This window comes from Photinus pyralis, unplaced genomic scaffold (genome assembly GCF_008802855.1).
Source record: "Photinus pyralis isolate 1611_PpyrPB1 unplaced genomic scaffold, Ppyr1.3 Ppyr1.4_LG3b, whole genome shotgun sequence".
Classification (NCBI taxonomy): Eukaryota; Metazoa; Arthropoda; class Insecta; order Coleoptera; family Lampyridae; genus Photinus; species Photinus pyralis.
Window position 1 is genome coordinate 14038591 of NW_022170510.1, and position 10872 is coordinate 14049462.

Genomic DNA, 10872 nt, shown 5'->3' on the forward strand with positions numbered 1-10872 from the left:
CACGATACCCAGAACGCTTGCAGAATTTCCTCTCTGTATTTCTAACGCTATGCGTTGTACGAAAAATGCACCTGCTCTTCGGTCGTCTGATTTTTCAAGTAAAAATTTATCTAATTCTTTACTAAAAGATTTTGCGTCGGGTGACTACATATCAATCAATTTTCAATTTTCTTTTTTTTTGCCAAAAAAATTGTTAATTAACTATTACGTAAACTAGTTACTACATACCGTAATAATGGTTTACGTTTGGTCACGTTTGTTACGGTTTCGAAGCCATTAATAGATCTCCTGTTGGAATAATGTCACTTCAGTCGAAGCGTAATAGATTTGATGAAGTACGCGTCATATCGTGCGACTCTTGAGTTAATACACCTAGCAACACTGAATTGTACTCACGTTTAAAGCTCTAGATTTAATAAACATGAAAAACAGGAGTAGCGTGAGTATAAAAATAGGAATTATTAACGATTTTTTACCGCGATTAAGATAATGTAATTGGTTTTGAAAGCTCTCGTCGAAGTGACCAAATTACAACCGAGTTGTGTGACGCAAACTAAACTTAAAGTGGACAAACTGCGATAAAGTTTTTGAATTCGCTTGCGTTTTGTAGTGGTCAGCAAACAGCGATTACGTGAAAGCGATTTTAGCAAAAGTTACGTGCGGTCGCTCATTGGAAAATAATAGGGCAAAAGGAGTTTTCCTGTATTTGACTAGCAGAAGTTTGTAGACTAAAATAGAGCTATGTAAATTGGTGTACGTTATGCAGGTGAATCGGCTTGTAAAATTGAGGAAGGTTGTCTAAATCCGCTTTATTTGGAAATCTTTTTAACGTTGGGGTAAAATCGTGACTGATGCTGGCTGTTGAATTCCTACCTTCCAATTTAGCTTCTTCGCATGTTTAGTGGTTAAATGAGGTGCTATACACAAGGAGTTTCTATACTTAATTACAATGCATAAATTATACAAAATAAAATCTCGAAAGAATCTGAAGAATCATTTGCTTATAGAACATTTTTTTAAGTGAAGTGTACCCAAATCCTTAGTGGACACTCACTATCAATTTCTTATGCTCGAGTGTGGTTTTCCCTTGCTTTTTGCAGGGACGATAGTAGGGCCTTTCTACCTTCCTGTACTTTGTTCCTAAAGTTGATTACTATACAAACGTTCCCTTATTTCTTGCCTTCCATTATTGTATTTTGTTGGTATGTTCCTGCCTGCCTTGTACCTCTCCAATCTATTGACCTCCACTGTATCTTTTTCCATGCTAATTTCTACTCCAATTTTTTCCAAGATCCCTTGTATCTTGTAACTTGTTTTCCGTTTCCTATGGCGCCTCTTCGTTTCTGTCTTGCCCCCTTGAATTACGATATTATTTTTTCTTATCTCTCTTTCTAATTCACCGATTCTTCCCCCTTGTTCTACTGCAATCTCCATTAATTTTATATTTTCTTCCTTCAGTTCATTTATTACCTCCGCATTACTGTATAGTTTGGCCGCCATTGACGTTAATTTCGCATTTATTTGCACCGCAATTTTCCTCCTTTATACTGTCTCCTATACGTTCTCGATTTTACGTTTAGTAATCTATCAGCTAGCGCCAAGGAGCAACCCCTCTGAGAGGCTATCCCCCTTATCCACTGACAAATACAAATTAATTTTATAATTTGGAATACAGACCTGTTGCAATCGCCTTTTATTTACCAGATTTATTTGCGGGTTTATCCTATCTTATATCTGGTTTAAGCTTTACCTTTATTTTTATACGTATAGTTGAGAAATTGTTACATTTACGGTTTTTCTTCAATTTAAATTTTTATTTTCGAATCTGCTTTAGTATATTCACTTTAACTATGCTCTTTTTTTCAATTTTGTTGACTGCCTTTCCACTAAAATTTGCGTTTATTTCGCGCGACGTGTATTAATTAATAATAACTAATATTGACCACTTGTTTTGTTATGATTCGGTAAAAAAATGTGATAATAAATGCAAATATTTCCAAAACGGCTAAAGCAAATGTTAACAAATATATTTTTGAAATCAAAAGGAAAAGACTATTCAATTTTTGAAAAATACACAGGACGTTTCTTTAAAATTTTACCAACTTTGCAGTTTTTTACTAACTTTGTTGTGGAATAAAACGAAATAAGGTAGCAATATAAAAACAATATTTATTTTCATTGGAAAACTTGTCCAAAAGAGCTTTTTCAATTAGAAGTAGTACCCATAACCTACAAAAAATATAAATTACCCACGTTATCGGTTCGCACATTCCATTACCTAATCCATAGTATGGCATTCCCATTCCATACCCGTAATTCCAGTACTGAGGTCTTGGTTGGGGCATTGGGTTCGGATTTGGCGATGGATTGGCCATGGTTAAAGCGAAGATGGCCATTACAAAAGTAATCTGCAATTTCACAAAGAGGTGTATTACAATTTAAACCTACTAAAGACAATCTTACCAAAAATGCAGCTTTCATTTTGGTTTCTGTGGTTGGGGGTCCACTGATTGCTCCTTCCGAAGTACGCACTCATTATATAGGTCTGAATTGTGTTATTATTTTCACATTAATAATCAAATGACACTCCTATCTTTTAATTTTATCGCTGCCTAACGGAAATTTAATTACCTAGCTACCATTGGTGATATTCGTATATCGTTAGTATTTCATCAAAGACAAGATTTCTCGTTCTTTTTTAGCAATCTTTCATCTTGTCTTGCAAGAGCAAGACTTTGGCAAATGTCTTGTCATGGTAAATCTATACTTCTGATCAACTGTGCGAGGAGAAATACGTCAACGTGATTAATTCTCTTAAATCCCCAGCAATAACAAATTAAAATAATTACGGTACTTGTTGACGGTAAGGACTTTATTTTTAATTAAAACGAAAACTTATAATCAAATGCCTCCGTGATCGCTGCAAAAGGTAAAATGGAATAAGTAATTTAAAATTTTATGTGGAGAACGAACGTAAAAGAGAAAGATTTCAAAAGGAATGCCTTCTTACTGCGTTATTAATGTTATTATTATTCCTATTGGAGTAACACAAAGCAAAATGAAAAAAACGTAGGCGCACTCGGCCTTATAATGTGACGAAATACTTACTTTGAAGCTCAGATTTATTTATTTATTTTTTAATTTATTCGTTGCGAGATTTTCATGGTAAAGGTACAAGAACATAACATTTGCTATCTGGACAATGAACGTCGTTTATTTATAGCACAAAAGGCTATGGTTGGTGTTCTTGTCGTACTATGCTTTTAATAAACAGTTAAATGTTACCTGGTCTTTTTATACAGGGTCCTGCAACACCCTGTATATGTAGTCGGTTCGATACCGACACTTTGACAATGAAAAAGTTGAATTTGGTGATACGGGGTGTTCACAAGGAAATTTCCAAATCTCAAAGCGCTATAATTTTTATTTTATTTCTCCTCAATTTTTATAAAGGATGTCTAAACCCAGTTTTTAGGTTATTCATATACCCATTAATTGATTACATATTTTATGCACCGGAGTTTAAAGGACCCTGTACAGGCTGTTTTTTGGGAGCTTTAGTGAAACGTTTCTGGGAAAGTAAAATACGTAGGTTTTTGAAAATGTGTACTTACGAGTTACTTTGAAGGCCGAATTTATGTAAAATATTTTCAAAATGTCCGCACTTCCGGAAACACCGGAAGTAAATAGTAATTCCGTTATTTTAAATGGCAACCCCTATTTTTTATTGCATTTTTGGATTCTACGTTCTTTTGATACCCATATGTCATATCTGCCATTTATGGTTTTTAAGTTATTTTGACTTTAAGAAAAAAAATGGCGGATGCAGATGGTACCTTGATAATTGATTACTTGAAAACGGTTGTAGTCATGGCAACCTATTTTTCTCAGTGCATAGAGAATGAATAGGACTTTCTTTTAGTGCACTTAAAAAAAAGTTAAGTTGCGTACGACCGCCCCTATGGATATCCAATTTTATGGAACTTCAAAGACTAAAAACTCAGTTTTTTTAAATGGAATGACCATGCTCTTAATATTGCATGAGATAGAGAATCGAAATTGGCATATTTTGATATTACATGTTCCTATAGCTATCTTTAACAGTTTCTGATTTATTCCCATTTCATTGAATTGATCTCGGAATTGATGCCATTTTTTTTCGCATTTTCTTTTTAGTAGTTGGCCATGATTTTATAACAATCGAATTTTAAACAAATCAAGGAATGGATTCTTTAATACCATTGATTCTAGTTCTAGTCTAAATAATTCATTAATAAATCATTTATTAAGGACATAGGACGGAAAATTTTTGAAAAATCTAAACAGAGTCGTTCAACTGAATTTCTTAAACAACGTATAAGTCTGGAAATTAAGAGAGGTAATGCGATATCTGTTCTAGCAACAATTCCATACCAAACATGTTTCAACGAAGTTTTTTATATTTTGCATTGAATTTATTTTGTTAATCTTGCATTTGAAATTGAATTCATTTTCTTAAATATTCTAGTGTAGAGCTTTGTGTCACTTGTGCTTCAACGGTTTGTAGTGCATTAGGGGTATAAAATTTCCAAAATTCATACAATTTCGTTTCAGTTTTCGAATGAATGTACGGAATGCACGCGCCGCGATTCTGCCCATTTCACCATAAATAACAATTAAATTCCAAAATAGGTGAAACCACTGCGAGTGGGTGATGGATTAGTGTCACTAGATTTGTTTAAAATTCAATTGTTATAGAATCATGGCCGACTGCTAAAAAGAAAATCCGAAAAAAATAGTGTCAATTCAATAAAATGGAAATAAGTCAGAAACTGTTAAAGATAGCTATAGGAACATGTATTGTCAAAATATGCCCATTTCGATTCTCTATCTCATGGAATCGTAAGAACATGGTCATTCCATTTAAAAAAACTGAGTTTTTAGTCTTTGAAGTTTCATAAAATTGGATATCCATAGGGGCGGTCCTACGCAACTTAACTTTTTTTTAAGTGCACTAAAAGAAAGCCCTATTCATTCTCTATGCACTGAGAAAAATAGGTTGCCATGACTACAACCGTTTTCAGGTAATCAATTATCAAGGTACCATCTGCATCCGCCATTTTTTTTCTTAAAGTCAAAATAACTTAAAAACCATAAATGGTAGATATCGACATATGGGTATCAAAAGAAGTGAAATTTCACGTGGAATCCAAAAATGCAATAAAAATAGGGGTTGCCATTTAAAATAACGAAGTTACTATCTACTTCCGGTGTTTCCGGAAGTGCCGCCATTTTCAAAATATTTTACATCGATTCGGCCTTCAGAGTATAACTCCTAAGTACAAATTTTCAAAAACCTACCTATTTTACTTTCCCAGAAACTTTTAACTAAAGCTCCCAAAAAAACACCCTGTATACGTGGCGAAACATAAGTGATTTTAAAAAAATAGTTCCCCCTGTGGGTTCGGGGGTAGAATTGGCCCACTCTCGCCCTGGAGGTCGTAGAAGGCGACCAATGGGACAGGAGGCGGTTAGTCCAACCGTCTCCTGAAATACCCTTAACCTGTTCCAATTCCAAGAATTCCATCCTATTATCTCTCCTTGCTCATTCTGTTTATTTATCCCGAAATCCTAAAAGTGTGACGTGGGAACTTTTAGCCTGCTCTATCGATGAAATTAGATACGAGTTGAAAAGTCACAGTGTTATAGAGGTACGAAGCATGAAGCAGAGATGGGATGGTGTACTGTCTTATGGACCCACTCATATTTTCACCTTCGTCTCCCCTAACCTATCAAGATGCTGCCTTTAATATTAAAAGGAATTGAGAACAAAATGTAGATGCAATATAACATACAAAAAGGGCTAACTGAAAGGGTATTTTAAGAGCTTGTTTATATCCGTGGCAACAGAAAAAACCGTTTCCCTGTGGAAAATTGTTATCTATTCCTCGATATCGATGCAAACTACCTACCACGAAGGAAAGCTGAATGGTTTTCGGTCGTTGTAACTATTCGGCTAATATGGGAAGTTATCAAGGCGCTAATTAGCGTTCAGCGGGACAAGAGATGTGGGTTAATTAACGTGGCTTCCACGCCTTGAAACTACTCGTATCGGAATATATTTCCAATTTTCGATCGGAGCTTTAATTGTGTTTTTCATCAAAACGGAGAAACCTAAGACGCGTGCAAGTATTTTCCCTACAGTTAATGAGAAATTGCGAATTTTACGTTCACATAAACTTTAAATTGCGATCTTTTGTTCTACCCCGTTTAATTAGTGACGTGTTCTCATTGTTTCAGGTTAGTAAAGCAACCGGCTTCATTACGAGAAAAACGATTCGGTTTGGTAAGTCTTAATAATTCCAAAACTTTCGGGATAATTATTCCCGTGCTTGAGTTGCTCATTAGTTTAATTATTTATTATACGCAATTAACGAGCGTGACGTGTATACTGGTTCCTAATGTAAGGAAACGTACAAGATACTGAATAACGACGAAAAACTTCTGAAAATATTATCAGTTATTCAGAACCCTTCTCAATTCCGGGACGCTTCCATTGGCACCCTTGTTGTGACAGTCGAGAAATGTATTTATGGATTTAGGGTGAATATTGATTTACTCCTGACCTAACTTGGAATCCATTACACTTTTTCCAATAGTAATTTCATTCAACCTACTTTGTACAGAGTTCTCTCACCTCGTGGTCTTAAGGTGGTGAAAAAGTGGAAATTTGTTTCCACAATAACTTCCTTCTGGGTAGGTATACAGTTTTGGTTGAAATAACATTCATTCAAATATATAATGTTCCGACATTTGCATGACACAAAAATGATTTAGCTACTTTCCCCGTTATTTAAGAAAGAAGTCCTTAAAAAACTCCCATATATATCTCATTTTTATTACACACTGATAAAAATTTGTTATCAAATTTAACTTTATTCAAAAGCTTAAACCTTTAGCAACTATCGGTCGTTAACAGAAGTTTCCTCGAAACGAAGTTATTGAGGAAATCGCAAGGCAACTTTTGCACTTTTTGTAAACGCCACCTTAAGATTAGGATAACTAACCGCCTGAAGCTTTAGCATTCGTTGCGAGCTTTTCGTCTTACTACCGTGAGGTTGTGCGTGCCTTGAATGTCTTCAACCTTTACAAGTTAGAAGGTCTGTTCTATTAAGCACGTTTTTTTATTTATGAAAGTATCCCATTGTTGGCACCTTAGAGGAATAAAATTTCTTTTCTGACAGCATTATTTACAAAGCAAATATACTAGAAAACCTTTGGGAAATGTTTAACGTAGTAACGGGGGAAAAACACAAAGACGCATATCGAGTTACAAATGAGATTTAAATCTCGCAACTTTGTGTTATTTGTTAGACGGAATTTTATGATAAAATAAAGATAAAGGGTTTCATTCATGTCTTGCTTTAGGTTCGCGAAATTTATGGTTGCAGCCGAGCATGGGAGTTACTGGCGCAAAGGGGAGCGTAATGTACAAATCCCCAAAATCTCCGTCATTTTTGGTCAAGCTAATATATTATGGAGTTGAAGTCGTTTAAACGTCACTTTTCTCAACGCTTGTTTTTTAACTAGTTACGAAAAGTAAAAAGTTATACTGTGAGAGAGAGGCTTGAATTTCTGTACCGTGCCAACCTTTATTAATATTTTCATTTCTTTTTATTTTTCAAATGTCACTTTAACTACACAGCAATATTCGATAGCGGGGGTTGTAACTTTCATTATACATACAAGCTTTTTATTTCTTTAACAGATCACGCTTTATTCACCTACAAGCACCCCTTCAATTACTACAAAAAAATAACCCTCCCCCCCATTGAAATTTAGAGAATTCGCTCCTATCTATTTATTATTTATTATCCCCCTCTTGTTGTGGGCCATCAACAGGCTTGCGCCCAATTACAGAGTGATCCGCATAATGCTTTTTTTAGAGGTGCCTCTGAAGAAGGTCTTAAGTCTATAATAGCAGTAGGTAATTGCGGGGGTTGTAACTTTTGTTACACATAAGAAATTTTTATTTTTTTTAACAGATTATGCTTGATTCATCTAAAATCAACCCTCCAATTGCAACGTATGAATTAAATCCAGCCCGCAATTGAAATTTCGTATTTTTTAGTGAAATTCAATTGCGGGGGTTGTAACTTTTGTTGCACATAAAAAATTTTTGTTTTTTTAAAAGATTATGCTTGATTCACCTACAATCAACACTCCAATTGTAACGTATGAATAAAATCCCGCCCCGTTTTGAAATTTCGTATTTTTTTAGTGAAATTAGTTCCTATCTATATAACAGTAGTCAATTGCGGGGGTTGTAACTTTTGTTGCACATAAAATTTTTTTGTTTTTTTTACAGATTATGCTTAATTCACCTACAATCAACCCTCCAATTGCAACGTATGAATTAAATCCCGCCCCGATTTGAAATTTCGTATTTTTTAGTGATATTGGTTCCTATCTATATAACAGTAATCAATTGCGGGGGTTGTTACTTTCGTTGCACATAAAAATTTTTTGTTTTTTTAACAGATTATGCTTGATTCTCCTACAATCAACCCTCCAATTGTAACATAAGAATAAAATCCTGCCCCGCTTTGAAATTTCGTATTTTTCAGTGATATTGGTTCCTATCTATATAACAGTAATCAATTGCGGGGGTTGTTACTTTCGTTGCACATAAAAATTTTTTGTTTTTTTAACAGATTATGCTTGATTCTCCTACAATCAACCCTCCAATTGTAACATAAGAATAAAATCCTGCCCCGGAGTAATCAATTGCGGGGGTTGTTACTTTCGTTGCACATAAAAATTTTTTGTTTTTTTAACAGATTATGCTTGATTCTCCTACAATCAACCCTCCAATTGTAACATAAGAATAAAATCCTGCCCCGCTTTGAAATTTCGTATTTTTCAGTGATATTGGTTCCTATCTATATAACAGTAATCAATTGCGGGGGTTGTTACTTTCGTTGCACATAAAAATTTTTTGTTTTTTTAACAGATTATGCTTAATTCACCTACAATCAACCCTCCAATTGCAACATAAGGATAAAGTCGCGCCCCGTTTTGCAATTTCGCTATCTAAATGGCAATATTCAATCGTGGTAGTTGTAACCTTTATCCCTTGTTCTTTTTGTTTGTCTTTGTTATGCATTTTAAATAAGGGCGTTTAAAAAATGATGTTTAATAAAATAACAGGATACAGCAATACCGGCGATTAGCGTACTTTGGAGGATGGAAGGTTCTTAAAGTTTTTTTAATGTCAGTACTAATGAAAAATAGTGTTACAGAGGGCCTAATTTATAATAAATTGTTGAAAGAGGATTTTATATGCTTTTTAGTATTACGCCTGCCCAATTAGCTAAGAGCTTTACTTTTGCTTTGCTGCTCAGAAGTAATTCGCGTAAGAAAAGTTGCAGTCGAAGCTGCGGGATTTTGGCAACTAATTTTAAGGGATTATGCTGCTCTCGATGGTTTTAAGTAATCAATTATTCAATACCTTTGCAATTTCTTTCCTTCACCGAAACGAAAGGTTGTACCATACGTTTTATTTATGTTTATGTGCATTTAATAATCAGCATCTTTATCTACAAGGCAAGGTAATTTTGTAACTACTCAGTTTGCAATCGGTCCTGATTTTTGTACTATTAACCTTTGATCAAATATTAGTGGCCTCACGTTAAACCTTAACTTTCTTTGTGATTTTTACTCTGTGTTACATTAAAGTTATGGAAGCAGTATTTATATTTGTAACTCAAATACTTTCACAAATTTTTAGTATTCGAATACCTACTTCGCATAGTATTTGAACCTTCCTTTTTTACCAAAAATCGACTGCACCAAAATTTCTCGGGAAAACACTTTTTCTTATTAATTTTGGTGCGTAGAATCCAATACAATTCTTACTTTTTCGATCGATCAAAAGTTATGGACTAGAAAACAATTTCGAAAGAAAATTCAAAGGGCTGTAACTTTTGAACTAGTAGCCCAATCTTGGAACTGTTTGAAATTATGGATTCTACATGCCACGTTCTATAAGAAAATTTTTTTTGGGTCGATCTGAGATTATTTTTTTTTTCGTGCCAAAAAAAAAGGCAGTGTTAACCTTCCTTTTTTACCAAAAATCGACTGCACCAAAATTTCTCGGGAAAACACTTTTTCTTATTAATTTTGGTGCGTAGAATCCAAAACAATTCGTACTTTTTCGATCAGACTTCTCAATCAAAAGTTATAGACTAGAAACCAATTTCGAAAGAAAATTCAAAGGGCTGTAACTTTTGAACTAGTAGCCCAATCTTGGAACTGTTTGAAATTATGGATTCTACAGGCCCCATCCTATATGGAAATTTTTTTTCCGGGTCGATCTGAGACAATTTTTTTTCGGGGCTCAAAAAAAGGCAGTGTTTAACCTTCCTTTTTTACCAAAAATCGACTGCACCAAAATTTCTCGGGAAAACACTTTTTCTTATTAATTTTGGTGCGTAGAATCCAAACAATTCGTACTTTTTCGATCAGACTTCTCAATCAAAAGTTATAGACTAGAAACCAATTTCGAAAGAAAATTCAAAGGGCTGTAACTTTTGAACTAGTAGCCCAATCTTGGAACTGTTTGAAATTATGGATTCTACAGGCCACATTCTATAAGAAAATTTTTTTTCCGGGTCGATCTGAGACAATTTTTTTTTCGGGGCTCAAAAAAAGGCAGTGTATAACCTTCCTTTTTTACCAAAAATCGACTGCACCAAAATTTCTCGGGAAAACACTTTTTCTTATTAATTTTGGTGCGTAGAATCCAAAACAATTCGTACTTTTTCGATCAGACTTCTCAATAAAAAGTTATAGACTAGAAACCAATTTCGAAAGAAAATTCAAAGGGCTGTA

General features: G+C 34.3%; 1 long non-coding RNA gene across 1 annotated transcript; it reads right to left on the minus strand.

Annotated features, from left to right (window-relative positions):
* Positions 1 to 2149: 2149 nt before the first annotated feature.
* LOC116166611 lies at positions 2150 to 2511 on the minus strand. Its single transcript, XR_004144361.1, has 3 exons — positions 2464 to 2511; positions 2279 to 2408; positions 2150 to 2229 (listed from the first exon to the last, which is right to left on the minus strand). It is a non-coding gene; the product is annotated as an uncharacterized LOC116166611 (long non-coding RNA).
* Between the last annotated feature and the right edge of the window lie 8361 nt (positions 2512 to 10872).